A 24,413-nucleotide genomic window follows, 5' to 3' on the forward strand; every position below is an offset into this window, starting at 1 on the left:
GCGACTACAAAAAGTATGTTGAGTCTCAAAAAATCTAGAAGAAGGCTATGATATTACGTTTCAGCATCTTACGTATGTAACACGCAAATAGTTTACAGACCTCAAGACGACCTGGTCAGCGTGGGGTTTAGCATATGCGCGTCGGGAAACGCAAATGCTCACGGCGCCATCTGGTAAACGAAATGCGGAAGTGCAACGTTCGACCAAGAGAGTAGTATTTACTCTTAATGAATGTCGAAGTAAGTTAAAAGGCTGTGAGCATCTTCGATTGAGCGGCTTGAGGAATTTTTGTTCTCAGACATGTTCGTAAGCTCTGGAACTGAGCAAATTAGACCAGACGAAAATTCGGTCCTTGATGACGACTTGACCCCGTAAAGACATTCGTCACAGCATGACGCCTTGCTCCCTTCAAGCAGCTGCTAAGGCCATAGTTATGGACGAATGGATGGGAGCTCGATGCGAGGTTAGAATTTCGTAAGTTATCTGACATCTCAATATTTAATTATAGACACTTTTATCCCCTCAGCGCCGTTTCAAGAAGACATGAGATTCTAATAAAGTGTTACAACTGGTTTCGCTTTCATTGCAGACGACGCTATCAATTCTCGGGCTCAGTGGTCCTCTCTAAGGTAGCACGCGACTATGTTGTATGACGTTTATGAACGAGTGCCGACAGTTTTAATATCAGAGACAAACTTTTTGTAATGTTTCGAAAGGGTGCGCGTGCACAGCTTTGATCGACGCTCAAGGTGCGTGGTCGCACGGGCACCTGCTCTCAGATACAGCAACAATATCTGAGAGGGCTGAAAGCACTATGAAACAGAATCACGTAATGATAAGCTACAATGATGACCTGAAGTGTATCAGACCCGTTTAGTTCCCCTGAGAGCGCTCCTAAAACAATCTTTTATTTTGGTTGGACGTGTCGAAATATACGTATAGCTCCTCAACATAAATTTGTGTCGTGACTTAAATATTGCACTAATTTCCTTTTTCAGAGAAAAAGTTTATTTTTGAGCGTGTTTTAACCCAGTGCTCAATAAGTCAAGATATTTGGGAGTTGAGTGTCCCTCAAAATAAACACACACATGAACGAAAAGCTCCGTTTAATGCTTGTATGAAGTCTAAAAGTTGCTTTGTCTATTTTAACATGGGCCATGATAGTCCGGGATAGAAGTGATCACTTTACGGCCCCTTGTTTTTACTAAACGTATCTTTCTTGTGTTGTTTTCTTAGTAATACCGGATTGGCGTGGGATGTAGTGTCATTCTTAGACGAACGTGTTGCTTTCTCATTCTCCCATTCTCTCATTAGAAAGTCAAAAGCTTTCATTTTTTTCTGCTGCTTTTGTGTTTTTATATTTGTACTTGAAAGTCTGTATATAGCCTAAAGTGCTCATCAATATCTAGTGGCTGCCCACAATACGGTGCACTAAAATACGGTGAACTAAAAGGAACAATGCTTGAATTAAGTTTTTGATATTTCCGGGTTTTTACAGCTTATTCAAGGTCTCAGCGGAGAAGAATTTTTGTATACAATCAAGCGCTCATATGGGGGAAACCTCATAGCTGAAGCAAGTGCTACAGTAGAATGCGTGAAAGCTGTGAAACTTAGTGCTAACAGCACTAACGCCATAATGTGCACGATATATAAGGCAAACGGTCAAAAAACGTAAGTATTTGGAAATTCCTAAAATTGCGAAAAAGACTTCGTCTGTTTATTTCAGGCTATTAAAACATACATATGAGTACCAGTAATGAGACCAAACAATTCAGGTGAAATACGACTATTAGCAATTTACCTATCGCTCAGCCAAACGGTATTTTGTTCCGTCATTAACCAGATAACCGATCTTCTTAACAGAAATTATTGTGTATTCGAATTAGCCCAGACAATAGCGTCCATGTTTCTTTTCCAAAAATACCTTACGGTATACTGTAATGTGCCTAGTGTGTATTCTTAGTATAATTCACATCAAAATAGATTGTACATTTTTTGTGTCTCATATTTTTATCTTCTCAGATATTGTTTTATTTTTGATTTATGCTGTTTTTGATTCATTTCCTGTGCCCTGCTATTGAGTGCTGTAACGGGGGTTGGGACCTGGTCAGGTGATTCGTTTTCGCCTTTTGTCCCAACCTCCCTGACAATTGTGTCAAAAATAAATAAACAAACAAACAAACAAGTCTTGAGACCGAAATATCAAGCGATATGTCTTTACCATTCCTATTTTATAACTAGTTCTGGTCATGATACTATTACTAATCCTGTCGAAATAAAACATTTTTGATAAAGCGAGCAGTCCAATACATATTTTGTGTTCATTTCAACTTCAAGGTGCCCGCAAGTGAGGGAATAATAGAAAGCATAACACTCAACAACACTCATACTAGAGAGTACCTATACCAAATAAAAGCAAGTAAAGTTATAACGGAAGACATGCAATGATATATTGGGACGGATGAAGGCGACAAGAAGATGAATAATGAACTGAAGTTAAAGGTTGAAGTAGCGAACTTGTGCCAGAAGCGAAAGGAAGAACACACATCGAGGAAGCAGTAGCAAGCTTCGATGGCGGCAGCAGCGAGCGGCACTGCATTGGCGTGACAGCTGGCTATCGCGAGAGTGAATCCGTGAATGAATCGGCAATACGGCGCTCCGCTCTTTATCTACTACACTCGGCTTCTCGAAGATTCGGCCCAGATTGTTCGGGTGTTGGCTAGGGCGAGACTGACTAGACAAGGTCCCATTCTGGCCACCTTATCTTTTACACACGGGATTAGAACAAACACGAAACATCTAGATGCACGGAGAAGCATTTCTTCTTGGTCAAGCACTCGGCAATATTGAAAAGGAAGGATAAAAATAACACAGCAGTATACAGTACAATAAATGTGGCTATGAGGCAACCATGAGCACAGCTTCATTTAACTTCTTTGTGAAAAGCAGCCAATTTGACAGAAAACATGCTGTAGCGAAGGCCATTTCAAACTTTGCCGGCTTGAGAAAAAAAAGACTATGAGGTTACTGTTTTAGTTTTTATGTGTGTCACGCATAGGCTATACGATGGAGATTTTGTTTAGATGGATTGATAAAAGGTAGAATTAACTGAAAATCAAATAAACATTTAAACAAACTTATTTAATTGTATAAACTTGCATAATTTTATAAACGTTTGGACGGATGACCAGCTTTAATGGGCACTTCTCTTTGAGCCGATGACGCATGTTTCGTACAAATAACTTGAGTAAATAAACATGACTGAGTGGTTTTGGTTTGATTCTAGGTGATAGCAAAGGTAACTTTTGTGTAGGAGTAGTTTGATGGCAGCGTATTTTATTTATATATTTATTTATTTAAGTTATTTTTAATGTACCTTGGCTTGCGCGGTAATACATAAGGGAATTGTTTAGTTGAATAACTAAGTTAACATTTCACAAAATAAGTAAATATATTCGTTGAAACGATAACTTCAGCAGGCCGTTCCGGTTCACAGATGTCGCCAGAAAGAAAAAAGGAATTAAAAATTCTGTGTTTTGGGTGAAAGCAAGGCAAACTTTTGCATGGTGACCATTCCGAGGGAGTATGCGATGTGGTGGCAAGATCAGAATGATGAATGTAGATGGTTGTCCAAGTGAAACCTGTGAAAAAGAGAATGTTCAGTTATGCGCCTGCTAGAACATAGGAAGGGATTGGCGCAACACCGCCTGGACTAAGAAGGCCTCAGGGCTCTTTCCGCATAGCCGGAAGCGAAGGCAATGTGGGCCGTGCTCGAGCGCGAAAGAGAAGGCAACACGCGTGGATTTACCGTAATAATAACGAGTTCTTATTGATGCAAGCACCTTCATTTCCTTAAATGCGAACGGCGTACAACATTTGGGGTAGGAAGCTGAATTCTTTAGGATGGCCAATAATGTTTGCACAAATCACTGGCGTAAAATGCAAGAACAGGGTGTATAACGAGGTCTCCAGATAAATAAGGTTTACTTTTAAGCACGAACTTGTGAAAAAGATAACTGTCCACAAAAGATGGATTATTTAAGAAGGATACTTGCCAAAATTACATGCTAAAGAATTATTAAAAACGCCATATTACGTATCGCAGTACCAACATGGTTGACGTAGTAAACGCATGCAATAAGTACACTCTCAGAAAAATAAGGTGTATTCTTACACCCGTTGTCCCATAGACGACACCCCAAAATTTCAGTTGGACGTACATTGAAGTGACGTCGAACAGACGGCCCCAGCTTTTACGAGGGGCTTGAGAACTGTCATATACACCTCATTAAACAGCTAAAGTACGTATCGAAAACTACAGAAAAAAAAACACTGAGGTTTTGCAGTAGGGTAAAAAAAATGGTGTTGTTTGTAGTCAGTAAGACGTACAGTCGGGGACAAAAATCCCCAGGACGCGCGAGCTGCGACTGAAACGCATCGCTCTGCCATCTGCCGGCGGGTCGCCTGGTTTCGAGATAACAAAAAAGCGCATGCGCGTCCTACTCTGCTTGCAAGCATGTGTGTTTTCCCGCATTTCTGCGTCGCGGTGCCTATCTCGGAATTGGGCGCGTGCCGCCTCGGAGATAGCGCTTACTGACATGGCACCTAAGAAGCCAGGAGTTACGGCTGCTCAACAAAGCGATAAGTTCAGCTGGTTATAAAGCAAGATGCCCTGACACGGCGAGATGCAGTGCAATGCCGCGGGCGGTATCTCCAGCTTCGGAATGTGTAGCAGACGCTCGTCAGCCGCTAGCGCTATCTCTGAGGCGGTACCACGCGCCGGATTCCGAGTTAGGCGCCGCGCCGCAGAAGAGCGGGAAAACACACATGCTTGCACACACAGTAGGACGCGCATGCGCTTTTGTGTGATCTCGAAACCAGGCGACCCGCCGGTAGATGGCAGAGCGATGCGTTTCAGTCGCAGCTCGCGCGTCCTGGGGACTTTTGTCCCCGACAGTACATTAGCTATTTGACCAAGTTTTACCACTCGGCTCTCAAGCCGCTCGTCAAAGTTTGTACCGTCTTTTCGACATCAGCGCGCTGTACGTCAAACAGAAGTTCAGGGGTTTCGTATATGCAACAAGAAACGTAATGACATACCGCTTTTTTTTTCTGAGAATATATAGTATTACTCGAAACTAACACAGCAGTGCATTTAAAATACACTGCTGTGTTCCTTTTGCCTTAGAGGTGTTGTTTCCGAATAAATTTACACAAAAATTTTAATTTATTCTGGAGAAAAGTTTACCTATTTTTACATCTGAAATCTTGTCAGACATCTTACACTTCAAGGTTCGGAGATATTTCTTGAAATAAACGTTTTTGAGTTTACATTTCCATGATAAAACTGTTTACCCTTCGCCCTTTGACTGCAACAAAGTATGAAGATTCCTGATTAGCCAGTAATGTAGTCATGAAAACTGGGCTGTAGGTACATTGGTGTGGCACATTAATTATTTTTACTTGCTTATGTACAAGTCACATCACGTCAACTTATCTGTGTCTGGGAGCAATCGCTTCGACGAAAACTCTAAACATCTTTCTTGGTACAAAATATAGTGATCTCCAATGGCATCTACTGTAGCGCGCATCTGTTTTTACATAAGCCTTGGCAACAACGCAACCACAAAAATAATTTTTTTGTGTGAATACAAGCAGTTCAGAGAGCTTATTTTCAAGAGCTACTTGCATCTACACCACAGATATTGATCAAATTATGGTATACCTCACCTATAAATGCTGCGAATGAAATCATCCGGTGTATCCGCACAGAACATTCTTAACACAAAGAAACACCATGTGCACGGCACGTCGACCTGGTGTTGAAGCACGCACATAACACTTGGAAGACGGCACAAATGTTTCGGCTGTAATGTCGAAACCAAATTCTACGATAGGGTGCGCAGGTGGCGGTGTCGGACACCGCCATCGGCCACCGAGGCCATGGCCTTCGCTCTCCGCCGCCTTTGTATCTTGACTCGCAAGCGCTGATGCCTTCCTAGTCTAGGAGGTGTTGGTTGAGGGGGGAAGGGCCGGGGGGGGGGGGGGGGGGGAGGGTAGGCGGATCAGCGATAAATTTTATTTAAGCTGAGATGCCAACACACTTACAATATTGATATGTCAGAGAGCTCGCTGCCCTGTTTTGACTCGATTCCAAATCGGAGGCAATGCGTTAAAGGTGAAGATCCCAGAATGATTATGCCTATTCTATATTAGGACTTACTGTGGTATGGATATGTGTGCAACATGCTTGACTGATGAAAGGGCGAGCTTATTTTGGGTAAATCAAAGGTTTGTAGGGGGTAAGCCTTAAGTGCCATGGGGCAAATTTAAGCTTCGAAGACTACGTGATCAATATATAGTGTTCACAATAGTTTACGAGTAAAGTGCACTCAAGTTTTAGAACTAGGTGCTCATAGAATGACAATTCCATTGTTAGAATAGATAAATATTAGTGGGTTAGAGTGCCGATATAAGGAAGCTAAGCTAGTACAATTACTTCTCCTTAATGACATTTGTCATAATGTCATTAAACAGTACATGCCATCACAATGATGGTTAGAAAAAGCGTGCCCATTTTTGATTATTCAAACTGCAGTGATGGAAAGACCTCTTTACATTCAAAGTGAAGTAAAAACAAGGTGTTCAGGCCCGTTCCCACACTTGCAACCGAGTAGGACCGACTGAGACAAGACCGGTTTTAAGCTTCTTACGACGGCTTAGGACCGGATGCGCAGCTGCGGAAAAGTCCTAAGTCACCACAAGAGGCTTGAAAACGTCTTGTCACAGTCTGTCCTACAAGGTTGCAAGTTTGTAAACAGGACTTCATTTCCTACCTTATAAGACAAAATAAAATATGATATTGCTTATTCGAGTAATCGCACACTAATTTAGGCTTATCGTTATTGTTAGGCAAGAAACGTCAACGGACATCCGATAAACCTAGTAAACTTGATGAAATTCTTTACTGAAACATTTTCTCACAACTAAGTGAGGTTATCGGGCAACAGTGTATAATGCAATTTTTTTGGCCTTTTTTTTACTGTGTCGTGCGTATTGTATCGTGTGACATTATCGGTTAGCACCATAGAAGAATGAAATAGATAGATTTTAAAATTTCTATTTACGTAATTTCTTTTTGCGCACATATGATTATTTAACGATAATAACACATCCAAAAAAATAAATTATTCATCGCCATGAATAAAATCCCCAATAATTTCAAGAAACTATTCAGTCCAGCCTTAAGCTGAGAAGTGTGGTATGAGCTAGGCGCTCGCCGGACCCATTCCCTGCCCCCTTCCTTCAGCTTCCCGCTCCCTGCGCGTCGGAATGGAGGGAGCGAAATCACGTGGCGAAATATTGACATATGACTGGTCCAGCGAGAACTATAGCTTATATGAGCGCTGCCAGCTTCAGAATGAACGAACTATACACCAACTCATATTTACGAACGAACCGGAGCACCCTTAGCGACACGCCACCGGCGCCGCGCATGCGCGATGGAGCGCGGGCAAGAAGAGCCGCGTCCCGGAGAAGCAAACCATTGTAATGTGATATTGTAGGCGTCCGTGTGAGTCCCGTGCCCGTTTCTGCGTTGTAATTGTTGATTCAACGTCTTTTTAGCAGACATGTACACGCGTTAGCTTTCACCTTAGGTTAAGGGAGTTAATTCAGATCTCATGGTAATGTTTAATAACTTTAGAGTGAATACAAAATTTGGAGAAACGAATACATTGTCACTCTCGGGGGCCACCTGGTGCTGGCACACCTGCACACGCCAATTTTTACGACTCCGCTTTGTCTCCCGTCCTCTCTCTCGTCCCCTCTTCCCTTTGAGGTGTCGGCTGTCGCCCGCGCTGTCCGGTCCGCCTTGCCGATGGGTCCTCGCTGCGGGGCGCCCATTCCAACCCCGTCTTGGACACATTTCCGCAAAAACGGGGGAACACACACACCAAAACACAAACGCACACAAAAATTTACGACTCTGGGGACTGTCAGGCTTCGGGGAAGGGTCGCGTTGGCCTGGAAACCCTCAAGTAGCAGGCCAAGACTCGCCAAAGGGAAGAAATGAGTTTCCAGAATACACATACATTGGTGAAACAGAAGATACATAGCAAAAAAACGCGGCGAATACGTTCGCGCGCTAATACTCGGGCATCCTAGCAAGAGTTAACGCCCTCATTAAAAGTATATACTACTGGTAGAAATATTTAGCAAAATACACACAAGGTAGGACACAAAAATAACGTACTAACTGAGATTACAAATTCGAATGTTATTCAATGCTTCGGCTTATTGCGGCTTCGCGATGAACGTCTCAGCGGTGATGCTGCACTTCCTGCCTCTTCGGTTTTTGTCGCAAGTCGACCCTTTATCAGAGCAAAATCCGTTACCTTGTTCCTGTCCTCACTTCTCCCATGCTTATCTCTAACCCGAGAAACTCGATCTTTTGTGTCCCTAAGACACATTTCCCTGGCCGCATTATCAATCGAGCATCTTTTATGACGGTGAACACCATCTCCAGTCGCCCTATAAGCTCTTCCCAGTCACGTGCTGGTATCAAAACGTCGCCAAGATAGCACATGGCGATGCTTCCACGTAGGGGACCAAGGGCCCGGTTCATGAGTCTCTGAAACTCGCACGGCGCATTCGCCAGACCGAAGATCATGCGCTCGAACTTTCCAGTATCGTCAGGGGTGACGAAAGCTGTTTTCTCCTTCGCTTCCTGGGTGAGTGGGACCTGTCGGTACCCGTGAGCGAGGTCCAGCACCGCGAAAATCTTGCTCCATGCCAAGTTCTCCAACTGGTCGTCAATGTTGGAAAGTGGGCAGTTATCCTTCACAGTTTGTGCATTCAGTCGCCGAAAATTAACAACCAACCGTTGCTCTCCGTTTTTCTTCTTGACCAACAAAACGGGGCTTGCATACGGTGACTGTTTGTCGGCGGCGATTGGCGACGTGCGCGACCGAAAGCGTCGCTGTGGTCGGCCTTCCACGATTGACCGAACGCTGAATATGACGTCGGAAAGGGGATTTATCATCGACGGAAATAAGAGGAATGATAGAACTTTATTTTTGACGGCGTTGGCAGTGTTCCTTTGAGAGCGCAATGATTTCAACCTTCCACCATGCTCATAACAAACACCATCGAACTTGTTGTTTGCAGGGTAATGACGTCACAAGGGGGAACCGTAGGACGGCGCCACCAAAACATCTCGCCGCTAATAGCTTGCTCGCGCCACTCATTTACGATCTGCTTAATGCTGTTGCGTCCCTCCGAACTCGTGCCATACGCGCGAGACAGAACTGGTACACTTCTTGGCTCCTCCTTGATCTCCATCTTGTCCAAGGTTGTATATCTCAGTTCAGCCAAACTGGTGGCAAAACAGTCCCGGTACTCGTTAACCAGCTCCATTAATTAATTTCTTTGGTCCACCGTGATAGCTGGTCGGACCTTTACATCCTCTTCACTCAGCGGCTCTCTCACAGCAACTGTAAGAATGTTTGTGGTATCCGACGGAGCGCAGGTAATATTGTTCGTGGCGGTGAGTGCAGTAAACTCTATCACCTCCACTGGTGCAGCTCTTCCCATCTTCTCCCCCTTTTTCAACTTGATCTCGCTGCCATTGATGCTATCCACTGGAACCGTGACTTCTGCATGCGTAAGTTCAACAAGCATGTCTCCGCCATTTTCTCTGTAAACGGCCGGGCCAGTGTGGTCAGTCTCTGCCCCTTAAGGGTTATCCAATTAACCTCTTCCCGGCTTACTAACGCAGCCTCCTTCACACGTAGTTGAAGGCGTCATTCTGTTGTTTCTAGCTTCAGGTCCCTGAAGGGTTCTTCGTGCCGGTACCTAAATACGAGACCTCCGTCCACTCTTGCATACGCCAGGTGAAGCAACTTCGTAAACGTCCTCCCGACGATGAGCTCCACCGTTTGAGCGGCATCTGGCACCACCAGAACATCAATGTTACAGCCCTTGACGCCATCAATGACGAGGTCGGAGACACAGCGGCCCATCGCCGTTGCCACGGGGAGGCTCCGGCTTCCAAAACCATATAGCCTTCAAAGACTTCACTCCACTATTGGCAGCTCCTGACGCTTGAAGTAGACAGCTGGAGCTTCCCGTGTCGATTATCACGGTAAGTGGAGTTATTCAACCCCACAGGGCATACTTCAGGTGTGTGGTCTCACTGCAGGGCGACCGTGTTCGCTTCGGTTTTCGTCTTGGTTTCGTGGCAGTAGCGCTGCGTATAGCCTTCAAATAGCCTTCCCACACCGCAGACATTTCATTGGGCGTTGTGGTTGGGGACAGTCTCGAGCTAGGTGCCCACATTTGTAGCAGTTGTAGCATCTCGGTTCCCCTCGCCCTCGCTCATTTCTCAGCGGTGGCCGATTGTCCTTTCTAGTGTTCTGTGGTGAGCGTTCTGCTTCGTTACGCTTCTCATTCATTTTTCCGCTCCGCGTCGGGCTTGATGCCTTGGGCTCCGTTCGGCCGCCGTAGTTCCTTTGGTGCTCGGTCTCCACCCGTTCGAACTCCATGACGTCGTGGAGCAGGTCATCTAGGTCGTCATGCGATCGCCCCCTCAACACTGTGCAGAGCTGACGCGAGCGCAGGCCGATTACGATTTGCTCTTTCATGTCGCAAAAATCTGGATTGGCCACCGCGCAGAGTCGCGACTTTGCGTGGAAGTACGCGACTGTTGTGTCATGACGCTGCTGCGTTCTTTCTTGCATATGTTGCCAACATTCCGCAGTTCACGTGTGACTGAGGAACGTGCGTCTGAATCGTTGCTCAAAGTCAGACCAGGATTTGATTTCTGAACGACGAGTCCGTAGCTAATCTCTCGCCGCGCCGACCCTATGGCTTTTGGCAGTCTAGAATTGCAGCTCCTCAGGCCACCTTTTGAGGGCGGCGGTACTTTTTAGATTCTCTATCCAGTCTCTAGCCTTCGCAGGGTCTCCCTCACCTTTTAAATTTGAAATACCCTCGCTCAAGTCCGGCATTACCTGGAAGGTTGGAATAGCCTTGGAACTTACTGCTGGTGGTCCCGTCTTCAGCTAGAGCAAATCGGTAAGGAGGCGGTCCTTGTCTATTGGGGCCTTTGGCAACTATCTTACGGAGAGCGGATCCCCCAAATCACCGTCGTCCGCAATTCCTCCGTTAGCGTTGGCCATCTTTCCCGAGGATGGCAACGCGACTTTAGTTTATCAACAAATATACTCTATCGCGCACTTCGCGCATCTCGCACACCCCGGTATACGCTCAATGACCTAGGGTAAACAGACTTTGTCACATTCGTCTGGGGCGCACCGCACCGCACCACACCGCGCTGCACCGACGGACGCGTCGCGTTTGCGTGGTCGCGTCGGTGCGGTGCGCTACGGTCGCCGGGGACTTCATGCGGCGCACGGCACCGGTGCGTTGCTGCACCAGTTGCACCGTCGGAAAGAGACCATGCAAATCCTCGCACTGAGACCTTGAGTTAATGCTCTCCGCTTTCTTCGGCACCTCCTCTATGTCTCGCCTCTTCGTCAGTCCTTCTTCCTCGTCTCGCGAAACATGGTGGCCCGCGGCCAGAGAGAACGCGACGTCGGCTCTGCTATCTTCTTTCTATCAAGACCTCTGCTCTGGCTACGATTCCAGCAGTGACGACGGGCGTCGTTTTTTCCCTGTTCGGGAAGTGTGTGTGTGTGCGGTGCTGCGTCGCGTCGGCCGACGAGCAACCAGTCAACCACGCCAAGCACGTGAAGCCTTCGTCGTTCGTCGGACCCAAGGCATCGGTGAGTCTTTGGACTTCGTTCGAACTTTTCCCTGGGCGTTGGGTTCCGCAGTGGAGACTTCCCTTTTTCGGAAGTTTCGTCTTATTTCCACAGGTGAACTTGTTTCCCAGCTGCATTTTGTGTCGCGAGCGGCGAGTTGTTTCGCGTAGTGTCGGGAAGTGAGCGTTATTTTTGTTTTTTTGTGGCCCCGCTGTCCGAAGGTTCGTGGGTGAGTTGTTGGAGTAACGTGTTATCGGGTCATTTCGTTCTGATGGTTTTGTCGTGTGGTCGCCGTGCGGGGCTTTTTATCGCCTAATTAATTTTCTTGTTTTGATTTTAACCCCTACGTGTCGTCACTTCTCTGTTGATTTTCACTCCGGACGTTATCGCTAAAATCGCATATGAATAAACGCCTTTTTTTTGTAGTCCATGTGTTTCTGTTTTTGCGTTGGCGGGTGAATTTTCGGTGTAACAAGTAGGTACTTGAACCGCCCACTTGAAAGACAATTTGTTACTTTCATTCCTCGCTAGATGGCGCGAGCCGCCACCCCAATTTTGCGGAAATTTTTAACCGTACGCCCGTTCATGTTTTGTCCTTTCAGTGGCCGCACCGAGCGCGTCGCAAGGCGGGATGCTTCGCCTTCGCCAGAAAGTGCGTCATGTGGTGCACCTACACAGTGGCGTGGCTTTGGTGCAGCATTTTTTTGGGTGCTGCGCGCGCCCCAGACGAATGTGACATAAGGCCTACACGCGCAAAACACTCAAGGTCTCACGTGAGCAAAACGTCGCACGCTGTCAACTCCACACACTAAATACGCTCAGAAATCTGCATAAAAAGTCGCATTTACAATGCTCGAAACAACACAGATCAGTCATATATCGCAGTATAAAAACCAAAGGAATACCACACCCTCAATCTGGAAATTATGCACTCTGAAACCAGAAAAAAAAACAGGAAGATGCTCAGTGCACTTGTAGGAGCCGCACTGCGCTGGAAAATCGAAACAAACGTGTGTTAGCGCGCGGCGAATACGTGCGCGCGCTAACACACGTTACCCAGAAAACGTAACTAAATACCCTTACCAGCTCAAAAAATAACTGAAGACGTTACTTGTCCGCGATTCTCAAAAGGAAGGCGTTACTTTACCTCAAAAGTAATGAGTTACTTTTTCGTCACTTTGAAGACCAAATACGTAACTTCTTTTGATTTGTGGTTTATTGTTTTCTTTTCAGTAGTCGTTGCAGTTCAGCTGTAGCTGCCTCTCGAAGATTTTATCACTTATGTTTCCCCGCTTCCTTGAGAATACATCTCCGGCGTCTATGAAGACTCGTTCTACTGACGCTTGAAGGAACGACAGTGCTGTGCTTCAGGAAGAGCTGGTCATTCTGGAATTCCTCTGTCTCTGCTTTGTCCTCTCTGCTTCTAATGTTCGAAGTTGGCAATGGGTTATGCGCCTTCTCGTGTTGGCAACCTCTGGGTTTACATTCGGTCTATGCACGATTCTAGAAGGTTCAACAAACGAACCTTATTATGTTCACTGGGTGAATGCATTCCCAGCTGTAGAGTTCAACTGACGTGCTCAGCGATAGACGTTGCAATACTGTCATACTGTTTAGTTGCACTTCGGGTCGCCCATCCGTCTTTGCCGAAATGGACGCATACCCGGGTTAGGATTACAACGAGACTGTTTAAGCGGTGCTGTACACGCTACTTCTCAAAAGTAACGAAATACCGTTACTCGTTATTTGTCCTTAAAAGAAACTAAGTGCGCTACTCGTACCTTCCCTAAAATGGAACTAAATACGTTACTCGTTACCAAAAATAGTAACTAAATAGAATTAACTCGTTACTTGTAACGCGTTACGTACATGTCTGCGTCTCAGCAATGTCTTACTACTATTCTGGCCTAAGCGACATTAACGAGGCTCGCTACACCGCAAAACTTCGTGTAAATAATCTGACGTGCGCGATTCTTTCCGCTTCAATGCCGCAGAATGGACGCTAACGCTTGATTTACATGGTGATATTCTGCTCACTATTTTCAGTCGCGATTTCACTCGGGTTGCAAAAACATACGGCAGCTGCGATGCTTGACGTCAATACTAAAACTCGCGAGCAGAACCGAACCAAATGAATCAGGCATTACACGTCGGTGATGGCCACTGGCAACAATTAACACCTCCTTGTATCTGCTGTTTACACTGAGCCTAACGACCTTCAAACTCAGAAGTAGTTTGAGGCCGGTGCTTCTTGCAGCAACGTTTGGTCTACTGGCCGCTGTCGTTTCAAAGAGCAGACGACAGTTTGAACAATCAGGCGGCCATTTCAATGTGAAGACGCACTGAACTTGGTCCGGACAACTTGACGGTTTTCTCGCGTTCATGTGGCAAGAAAAAAACAAATAAATATGATGACTACAAATATCTGTGAACTAAACTCAGTGCTTCCCGCACAAGCAATCGTGGTCCGACGGTGCCGGTTTTTTCCTTTTCACGGCAACTATCCACTTTATCGGACGAACCGAGCAGGCAGAAAACACTTAACTGATCTTCAAACCTTTCCCAGCTTCTTTAGTACAGCTCCATTAGCGGCGTTTTGACAAAAAGGCAGGTTTTAGTCTTGTTTTTTCAAGAACAACTCAGGAATACCCGTCCCGTATGGCGACTTCCGCCTACAGCCCTAGACCGGAAGTGCCCCCACGCGCCACCACCGCGGCGTGACATAACAGAGTTGAGCTGGTGTATAGCGGGTTAGTACTTACTAGACGGAGTATCGCAGTCTTGGCAACTGACTAAGTAAATTGCTAAAACGAAAAAAACAAAAACAAACCACCCAAAACTGCTTGCACATCTTCGCAACCTACCTTTGTGGTCAATCCTGCATCGTACTAAAAATCTGCGAAGAGACACGAGCTGCACGATCGCATTTAACCAACGTTACTAAAACACTCAGTTGGGAAACTCCCATAGAGACAGCTTTAAAAAAGTGGCCCCAATCTGTCTCCGAGCACCGAGCTAATGACGAACACAACGCCACCATTTCTCCCGCAGCAGCCACTCCAGGAACTGCACGTGACTTCTATTTTGGCTTTAAGAACAGATACAGCGGTAGAGGTTACAGGGGCGCCACCCCCGTCTCCCCGGCGGACGCGCCGCGTTCAGCTACCGAAGTTAAAATGCACCTAGGGCGGGGCGCGCTACCTGAAAGGCCCGCTGAGGCATGGTTGTATAAAAACAACATTAATTTTGCCACAAAACCCTGCAAACTAAAGATTTTAAAAACATAACGCGCCCCTCTTTTTGTACTAAACTCCAAAAAATTTCATACAAAAAGAGTCTTTTTCGTTTGTTCTTACGCAAAAACAGACTTTCAAATAGCTCAATGTGACCACAGTACAGACAAATGATAAAGTATGGCGCTGTTGTCGCATTTAGCTCGGTCTCAGTGGACGCCATCGGCCCAGGTTTCGACGGCGAGTTTCCCAACTGAGTGTTTTAGTAACGTTGCATTTAACCCACAGCTGCCTTCATCAAGCGATACTTCACAAAGTTCGAACCAAGTCGTTGCCATTGTTTTTGCTTCGGTTTTGCCAGTAGCCTCGCCACATATATAAGTGCATTAGTTTTCGAGTGTGTCGTATACCGGTAAATGTTCACGTGCGCGCAGGAAGGGACTATATGGGTGGGACCATTACTGTATTGTGCAAACCGACGTAACACGATACAATAGGGAAAGGAGTATAAACATCGCCGTTCCATTTTTCCAAACCAACACGTTGCCTCGTATTGTGTGAGAACATTCTCTTTCAATATGGAATATTATAGGGTTTATTGAGTTTATCCGATGACAACTGTTTTTTTTATTAAAATAACTCCAATATTCATGTATGATTAGTTCCGTAAGCATATTTTATTAGAATATTTTACAGGGCTGACAAAGGTTTTAACGACGCGATATGCGTATGTAGCTTAAAAAAGGAACCCTTGTTTAATTAGATGGTTATGTAACATAAGAAGTTGTTGAAGCCTAATATTTTTTCTGATTTAAATTTGTCTAATTAATTCTCCTCAATTGTTGTTTGGATCTTCCTTTTAGGGAACCCTTTAAGGCCACCTATGAAAAAGTGGGAGAGGACGCAATTAAGAGAAACGGTGGTAAGTACCACTGGTTCAAGAAATGCCTTCAGACATAATGATTAAGAAGCGCGACAAGACGAGGGACACAGAAAGAAGTCATAGCGCTGTGTCTGTGTCTCCTTTCTGTGTCCGTCGTCTTGTCGCGCTTTTTAATCATTATGAATCACCAACTTGCCCAACTTTCTGCCTTCAGACACCATATATTTAAAAACTAGAAAATAAGATAAGCAACAAAGGAGGTTTTCAGGGAAGTTCACACGTTAGATCAAAAAGACTAATAGGAAGTATATGCTGGATAGAGAAAGATAAGATTGATTTATTAAGGTAGCGATAGTCCACGATCTTAATGAAATGAACTCACCCGTCAAACAGAGATTACGAATCCGTTAATCTCTTCGCGCTATAGAAGATACAGAGCACACCATTATTAAAGATAACACGCGGGCGGATCTCGAAACTGATATCACTGGCGCCTAATAATGAATGCTATGATGCTGCATAGACTAAAGCGGCCTTCCCCGAGACTGTCACCACGCCTTGATACAAGATGTATGACCCATAAAGTTATTATAATGTACGCTAGAGGTTCAACTGGTGCTAGTGTCTATGCGACCTTCGTGACGCATATTGAAGCCAACAGCAGCCACTCCACTTTTGCGGTGCTCCTGTGCACTCCTATGGGAAAATGCGCGTGCATTTTGTCTCTTCGCGAAAAATAACACGGAGCACTTTGTTTATTTGGATCGTATCGAATAGTATACACCTTGATTAACATTGTAAAAGTGTAATTGCTTTAGTTAGCAGACTTGTCTTTATCAGTGAACGATGTTTACCTTCGCTACATTTCAGTCCCAAACATGTGTTCCGCAGCAGGTGTGCAAAAACACGCGACGATTCGAAGCAAAATCACACTCGAAAAGAATATAGAGTGTTCAAGGTTCGCCTGCACACCGGTGACGCTTATATGTTGCTAATATGCCAGTCATGCCGCTATATAAAAATGACCCCGTCGGGCATCAATATGAGCGGATAAAAACATTCATAACGTAAAGAAAAAACTACGTGGGCTATGAAAGGTGTTTCTTCTTATTGTTTTCTTTGCGGGCAGCTTTTATCGGGCACATGTTCTGAAAGATTTCGAGTGTGCGGGTGGTATTTCGAACGTTGAACAAGCATCTTCGCAGAGATCAGAAAAAATAAAGCAGTACTTAGTTACTTAAAATCGGAATATATTAGGTGGCCTTCAATTTATTTTGGTCGGCTGCATTCACAAGGAGTATCTGATTAAATGTTACTGCGTAGTTCTTGCCGTCTTTCTTGTTTCCAGATGTCCTTCGTTCGTTTGGCACGTGTAGTCCTCATGCTGAAAGGCGCAGACGTCGTGTTCGCGGTAATAATGGCCGACAGTGCACATAAATGTACGAAGCCGTTTTAGCACCGGTTTTCATGCAATAAATTTGAAAGAAAAACACCGTAACTGACCGATTATTTCGTCTGCCTGGCAGAGAAATGTTCCAAGCTACCTAGTACTTACGAATTATTTGGGATATTTGCTCTTGTGATCAAGTGCAGGGAGAAAATGCACTCACATTTTCCCATAGAAATGCATTACCGGAAGTGAATTTTCGACTGGTTGCTGTCTGCTTCAATTTGCCGCAGCACACTAGCGCCACTTGAACCTCTAGCGTACTTTACAATAACTTCATGGCATGACCCCCTGGTTTTTCCCATCTCAGCCTCGCCTTTGAATTGCTTCGTCACCCTGCCAAGCGTTTGATCACAACCGCGTAGCTGTTGTATCTTTGATAAGACAGTGCGAACCACAAAATAATGTGTTCTTCATATTCGCCACAATTTACCGGTAAATTGAGAACATTATCTGATAGAAGCAAGCATAATGTATTCGGAAGAAAAAGGGGGTAGTATGGGAGTGACACTAATTTGTTTTATGGCGCCTAAGCAAGAATCCATCATATGGCGTCCATACCGGCAGTGGAACAATAGAAGAAAACAGCGGCGTGAGCTGCCAGACCGCGCCAGCAGTTGACGCAGGCAGTCTCTTCAGCCGATGCTCGCGTGCTGTGTTTAAGAGTTGAGAACACTCTACTGTTCAAGCTCATGTTACTTTACTGAAAGCAGCGCTATAATGAAGGTGCTGTGGAAGGCTTGCGGTGCGGGTCGACCTTCACGGAGCTGGGGTCGGCGCGCAAGTTTCCTACGGGCGGTGCACTGTTTTTTTTTTTTTTTAAATACAGCACCATCGACTGATGGCGGCTGTTGGCGCAGCCTTCAGGGGGTGCAGAGTACATATTTCAGATATTTCGAAGAGTCGTAAAATATTATAAACAAATTATTGAGGCAGTCATCGTCTACGTATAAAATTTATGTATTGTAGCCTAGAGACCTCTATCAACAAGAAAATATAGAGATAACAAATTAAACGAAAATAACTGTTAAATTAGGTAACACTTGCTCAGTTTTGAAACCACACTAATTATTAAAACCACTTGCTCAATGTTGACACTACACTACTTTTATGTGGTGTCTATAGCTTCCTAATAGGGAGTTTTAGAAGAACGTACGCAAAAGCCTTGCGTAAACAAAAAATGGCGTCGTCTACACTGCGCATGCGCGAATGCTAACCGCGTTTCCCGCTTTGGGGGCGCTATTTTTGCGTACGCTATTTTTAGAAAGTTGTGTGCGTATGCACGCAATTTCCAACCATTGCGTTCATACGCACGGAAGTTTTTCTCGAAGGGGGTAGTGGAATGACGTCTTGGAGGAGCGCGTTTTCGGCCGTAAAGGTGTCCACAACCGCGCTCCACCAACACCTGCTAGACAGCTTTCAGAACCTGCGCGTCACGTGGCGTGACGTCACGTCCTGGAGGCCTGCACGAGCGCTGATTGGATTCGAGTGCCGCGTCAGCGTAGGCGAGGAACTCCTTTTCTATCGTAATCCCACGCGAACGCTGACGCGGCACTCGAATCCAATCAGCGCCCCTGCAGGCCTGGGAGACGTGACGTCATGTGACGTGACGCGCAGGCTTGAAAGCTGCCTAGGGGCTGTTGGCTCCACCAAGGAGGATTCTGCGCGAGAAGGTGGCAAAAGCCAAGGCGAGCACAGTTGGAAAATCGCGGCTTCTAGGACCGCGGCTGTGGCCGCCTTTGCGGCCGTTGCGAGCGCGTCGTCGGCGGCATCATCGCTGCTGCGATTTTCAATACAGGACTCGTACGGGAGGTGTATGTCATAAACGGTTTGGAAGACTCATCAAAGTGGGCAACGATCACCGGTAACTTGCTACTTGAGACGGGCGAACGTTTCTAGGCGAAGGTGGAGTGTACGAAAGTCAGTACACGAGGCCTCTCTTGCCGAGGCGACGCGAGCGGACACGACCGGTTGACTGCTGGCGTCGCGTTATCATATTTTAACAAATCTAGAATATTATACCCGTGCCACACGGACATGGCAAATGCCATTCTGGGCGAATCTCATTCGGGCGCCGAATGACATTACATTTCAAGTCCGTGCTACACGTACATTTGGAATGTCATTTTGCGCCTTGAAGATGATAGCACCTGCTCTCTACAGAAAACTAATTGTAAAGTTTTTTGTAAGCTAAATTTGTTTGTTCAAGGTTGTGATCTCTAAAAAGTGTCTATAGGTAGTTTTAAACGAATTTTGCAGTCAATTACTTTATTTTTTCTTTGTGCGTTTCCGCTGTAATTCATTTTTTGGTGACGATCACCAACGAGGTAGAAGGGCTTAGAGTGATAAACCGGAAGTTTTGGAGTGGCACCCCCCCCCCGGTTGCCGCCATGTTTTACGCAAATGTGACCACTCGTCACGTGAACTCACAAGAGCCGTGACGTCACAGGTAAGATGGCAGCGCCCAGAGCTGGCGGATGTGAGTTTGTTCGGTGCGCGGCAGCCGTGATGTGCAGCGGCTTTCCGACGGGTTTTTTCGTGCTCGCTGACGCAGGTATATTGTGAAAATATGAAGGAATGAGACTTTATACCCTTTTTGCGCAAGATCGATCTGGATCATATGAATATTAATACCTGTGAGACAGCATCAGCCGTATTGCCGTACCAGTGCTCGGATTCCGGGATGTGTTCGAGGATCGATAGAACTTTGAGTGCTTTTAGCATGAAATTTTCGCGTTCTCTTAGCTTTGTTTGAACATTGAAATGGCTATGAATCGACGCGAAAGGTATACGTCGCGTTAGGGCCTAGGAGAGTTATTTCAGGCCTGCGTCACCGAATAACCATAGCAACTTTTAGCGAGGAAGCTCCTGCGCCCTTTGTGCTAATCGGCGATTCTACATTCGATCGCCTTTCTTCCTTTTTTGGTGAGTGCGAAGTGCACACTTATTTTCAGCTACGAGGATGACGTTTTATTGAGTGTGGGGATGAATAAATCGTTGCAGGCACCTGCTTCAAAGCTATTCGACCTGCAATCACAACAACTGTTTTTGGTGTATGCATAGATTAACTGCAGCTTTTTCTCTTTTGTAGGATTTATTGCAGCAATACTTTTTTTCATCAAAACTGCATTGTATTAGTCAGTCAATTATTTACTTGGTCTAATTACCTGGATGAGATGATTCATATTTGTGTTCATCCCTTGCCTGAAGAGCAGTCTTGTTGAAAAATGTTGACCATTCCTTTCGGTCTCTTCAATAACCTTTTTTTGAAAAGTGTGGGTTGTCTATACTTCGTATCATTGTAACCTGGAAAAGGACAACCGCCACAGCCCCTTCGAGCCAATCAGAGAGACAGAGCGAAGGTGTGTGACAAATCTGTGCGGACGAGCACTGTGAATGACATGTCGTCATGTGCCTCTCTCCAACGTGCTTATTGGCTCACCGAGACTGTAGCCATTGCTGTTTGCCAAATTGTGATGAAACAAATTACAGTAGCTACTACTCTAATTCCCTCAGGCTTTCATACTTTGGTCATTTGTTCGACAAGAATGTTACGTCCGCCATCACTGTGAACTCGGCTCAGCGCCCATTGGACTCGAATGCTGCATTAGCATTTGACGTGAACTGGGGCCCATTTGTGTGCTTTACGCCGAAAAAAAATGGCAACAGTTGTGTTGCTTGATGGGTTTCTGCAAAGGGTCTACGTATAGGAAGTGTCCTGCTATATAACAATGCATCAACACATACGATTAAAGTATATGCTCAGAGGTGTGTTCAGGAAAAGTGGAATGAGTGCAGTCCAATGCAACAAGTCTGGCAGTCTGGTATGTCCCATCAATTAATATTGAAGGGTCAGAGATGCGAGTGTCCTCAAAAGGACCTGCGCGTGTGGTAAACACAATTCTTGGTGTATAAACTCTCAAGGCATAAAGGCGAGCGGAAATATGTTTATCTGGTTAGTGTATCAAATGTTTATTTCCACTGCATTACATAATTATTGATTCTTAGTTAATGGTTCTAGAACGAGTTCTTTCTGCGGCAGTCTCCTGTCAGGCGTTCAATCGTAATACCTGTGGACCTTGTTGTGGGATGACACTCCTGGCACGTCGGTGTTCAGTTTGGTCGAGTAGCAACTTTAACCGACTGATGCCGTCTTGTAATCATACGTCATGTGCGCCTACTGACATCTGATGCACTGAAGCTGCAGGGCTGGCTTCTAATCCGCCAAATTTTCCTGGTAGTTTTCTGCATCAATGCAGCAAGCTCGGGCATGTATTGGTTATATGGCTGTGCCTTTTGCTGTACCGTTGACTTGACAGCTGGCAACAATGTTTGCTATACAAGCCATTTCACTTCCATTTCGTAATGGAGATTTATTGTGCATCCCACGACCACTGCAACTTGTGCTAGTCTTGTGTGGCAAAGTGAAGTCTCGTGATGCTTGCAGTCCACTTTTGAAAGAAACCAACCATTCTATTTCTTAAGGTCACTGAGCGGCATTCTCCCTCAAAGTTGGAAATTGTGTGCTTCATGGCGTGGACACAGATAATTAGTGTCAGCAAATTATTAGGTATTGTCCTTGGGCGACAACCGACACCAGATCAACTCTCCTTGCATTGCCGCTCACCTGCTTTGTCGTGCTTACCTCCCGTCCGGATGAAGTAGATCACGAGCTTCGGGGTAAAGTCGGCACCAGGGACAAAGACCACCGAAGATAATCTTCAATCTTCCCCGGACGTTCGTCAAGACGTGGTCGAGGGCCGTTCGGCACGAACCCTTGCAAGCCAATTCATTGGTACGGACACCTCCAGTAGACAAGGTCGGCCTCATGCAGTGGTAGCAGAGTGGTTTTCGGTTGGCCATTCGCAGTACCTCCGTCTTCCTCGGTGTACTTTGTTCAGCGCGGACCTACACTGGTTCTTCTCGATATCAGGAATGCTTCGGCATTGGGATATTTCGTTGAATTGGCATTGAATACTAACAGGTAGCCGGTGGTGGTCGTTGTGACTTTGTGGCATAAGTCGCCCTCGTTTCGTCAGATGCCGCTTCGCTCGAAGAAGTCTCCAGTTGAAATGCCTGTCAAACTTCTGAAAAAATTTCGGCGATCAAAATTAAAGCCGGGCAACTGGTGGCAGGAACTAGCTTCCTTATCTCCTCCCGGACACCGTTGTGAATGATGTCACGGATGCCTGGGGGGCTGGCGTCGAAGTTGCAGCTGGACGACTTGAGTGTTGCGACGCTGGGGAGTTTTTAATAGTGACGTGCTGGGGCCTGCAGTGTGCATTCAATGTTGGAAGCTGCATTGATATGAACCCTTCGACTGTTGTCGTGGGGTTGCGGACGAGGCTGCTGAAGGTGTCCCTCACATGAGGAACATGGGATTCTTAGCGTCTTGTCTTCTGTAGCATCAGGGTTGGCGTGAGTGCTCGATCAGAAGCAAAACATCCTCCACGAAGGTGGTGACGCTCTCGTTGGGGCCGTGTCCTGGACAGAATCGGGAATTCGGCTCTCTCTTGTCAATGTTGGCTGATGAGCATGCACTTCAGCTCGGTCTTGCAAACTTCCCACGACGTTAAGGAGGATTCGTGGTTCTCAAACCAGTGCCTCACAGTTTCTTCCACGAGAAGTATAGGTTCTGCAGGAGCTGGTTGTCCATCTACCCACTGTGGCGGGCGACACGGTCATATTGTTCAATCCAGCCCTCGACGTCTTGTGCACCTTGCGTGAAAGGGCATCGGAGTGCGAGGTGCGACGGGCATGCAAACGATGGTAGGAGCGAACGTGGTTTACTGCGACAGGGTTGTCATTGTTGGCTTAGTCAGCTTCGGTTTTTCTGGCAAAAGACCTAATTCCGTTGGTTCTTGCTGGTAGCAGCGCCTGGCTTGGATTTCAAGTTCTTCGTGGTGTATTTCCGAGTTTCGCCCTTGTGGTACTTGCTCGTCTTGCAATTTTCCTGCCGGGCTCGGGATAGGACTTGGTTCACGGCTCGTCGGGGGTTTAAGACTCGGGATAATGTGTTACCCGTGTCTTGTTATCGGGCAACTCGGCTGAGGAGCCGCCAGGGTAGACACAGAGTGAAGGGCTATGGGTAAAGTGCGCAGCACCTCCACCAGAACATACAACGACAGCTGAGCATGGCCTGGAACTTTCCAGAATAGTAAGTATTGATAGAAAAAAGGACTGGAGCAAGCATCCGAGACAATATAACAAAACAGACAGAAAAGAGTCTATCCTGACCACTAAAGAAGCTGCACTGCTTTAGTGGCATTCTGTCCGAATAAATCCTCTCCTTCGGGGTCTGGCGACTGCCGCGGACGAGCTGAACTGAAATCGATGTGAGACCACTTTTCTGGTAATGAGCCGCTGCAGACTGCCGTCGCAAAGCGGCGTGAATGGGTGGACTGGGTAGGTAACGCGCGCGATGAAATGTCCACACAGCTCGCAATTCGCGTAACGAGTGTTGAAACTTTGGTGTCGACGAAACGTGCGACAGACCAGCGGACTCAATACCAACTGCAACACCTGTGCTCAGTGAAGGTGCACGTCTACGCCAGAAGAATTTCGTAGGCAGCACAGCATCACCTAAAGCACGGCACAGGAACTACCAGCTTGAAGGCAGCTCTTCGGCGCGCCGCACACCTGTGGTCCGTAAAAGAGCACGTCTACGCCGCCAATTTGGGAAGCAGCACAGTATCACTTAGCACGGCACGGGAACTACAAGCGGCAAGGCAGCTCTGCGATGCACCGCACAACCAAAGTGAGCCTTCGGGCATTTGAACCAAGCGACACCACGATTGCACACTGCCAAGCACAACTCACACAATTTCCGTCGCTAAACTGTAGTGTATCCATGCATTGCACACGCATTACTGCAGATCTCGCAGGTTCCGACGGTCAACGAGAGCACAAAAACGTGGCCTTAAATTTTATCCTAGCGGTATCCGAATCAATCCGAGGTGCGAGCAACGTAGGGCAGATTGTCTCTTCCGTGGCAATATCGCCGTCGGTCACCAGCGAAATGCACACCGTTCCTCCGTATGTATTTTCACCTTGCACCCATAGAGTAATATAGTAAACGTAAAGAG

General features: G+C 46.1%; 1 pseudogene; it reads left to right on the forward strand.

Annotated features, from left to right (window-relative positions):
• The window catches only part of LOC115328072, a 50,221-nt pseudogene that overhangs the window by 5,143 nt on the left and 20,665 nt on the right, over positions 1-24,413 (forward strand).

Source organism: Ixodes scapularis, unplaced genomic scaffold (genome assembly GCF_016920785.2).
Source record: "Ixodes scapularis isolate PalLabHiFi unplaced genomic scaffold, ASM1692078v2 PGA_scaffold2__306_contigs__length_199485367, whole genome shotgun sequence".
Lineage (NCBI taxonomy): Eukaryota > Metazoa > Arthropoda > Arachnida > Ixodida > Ixodidae > Ixodes > Ixodes scapularis.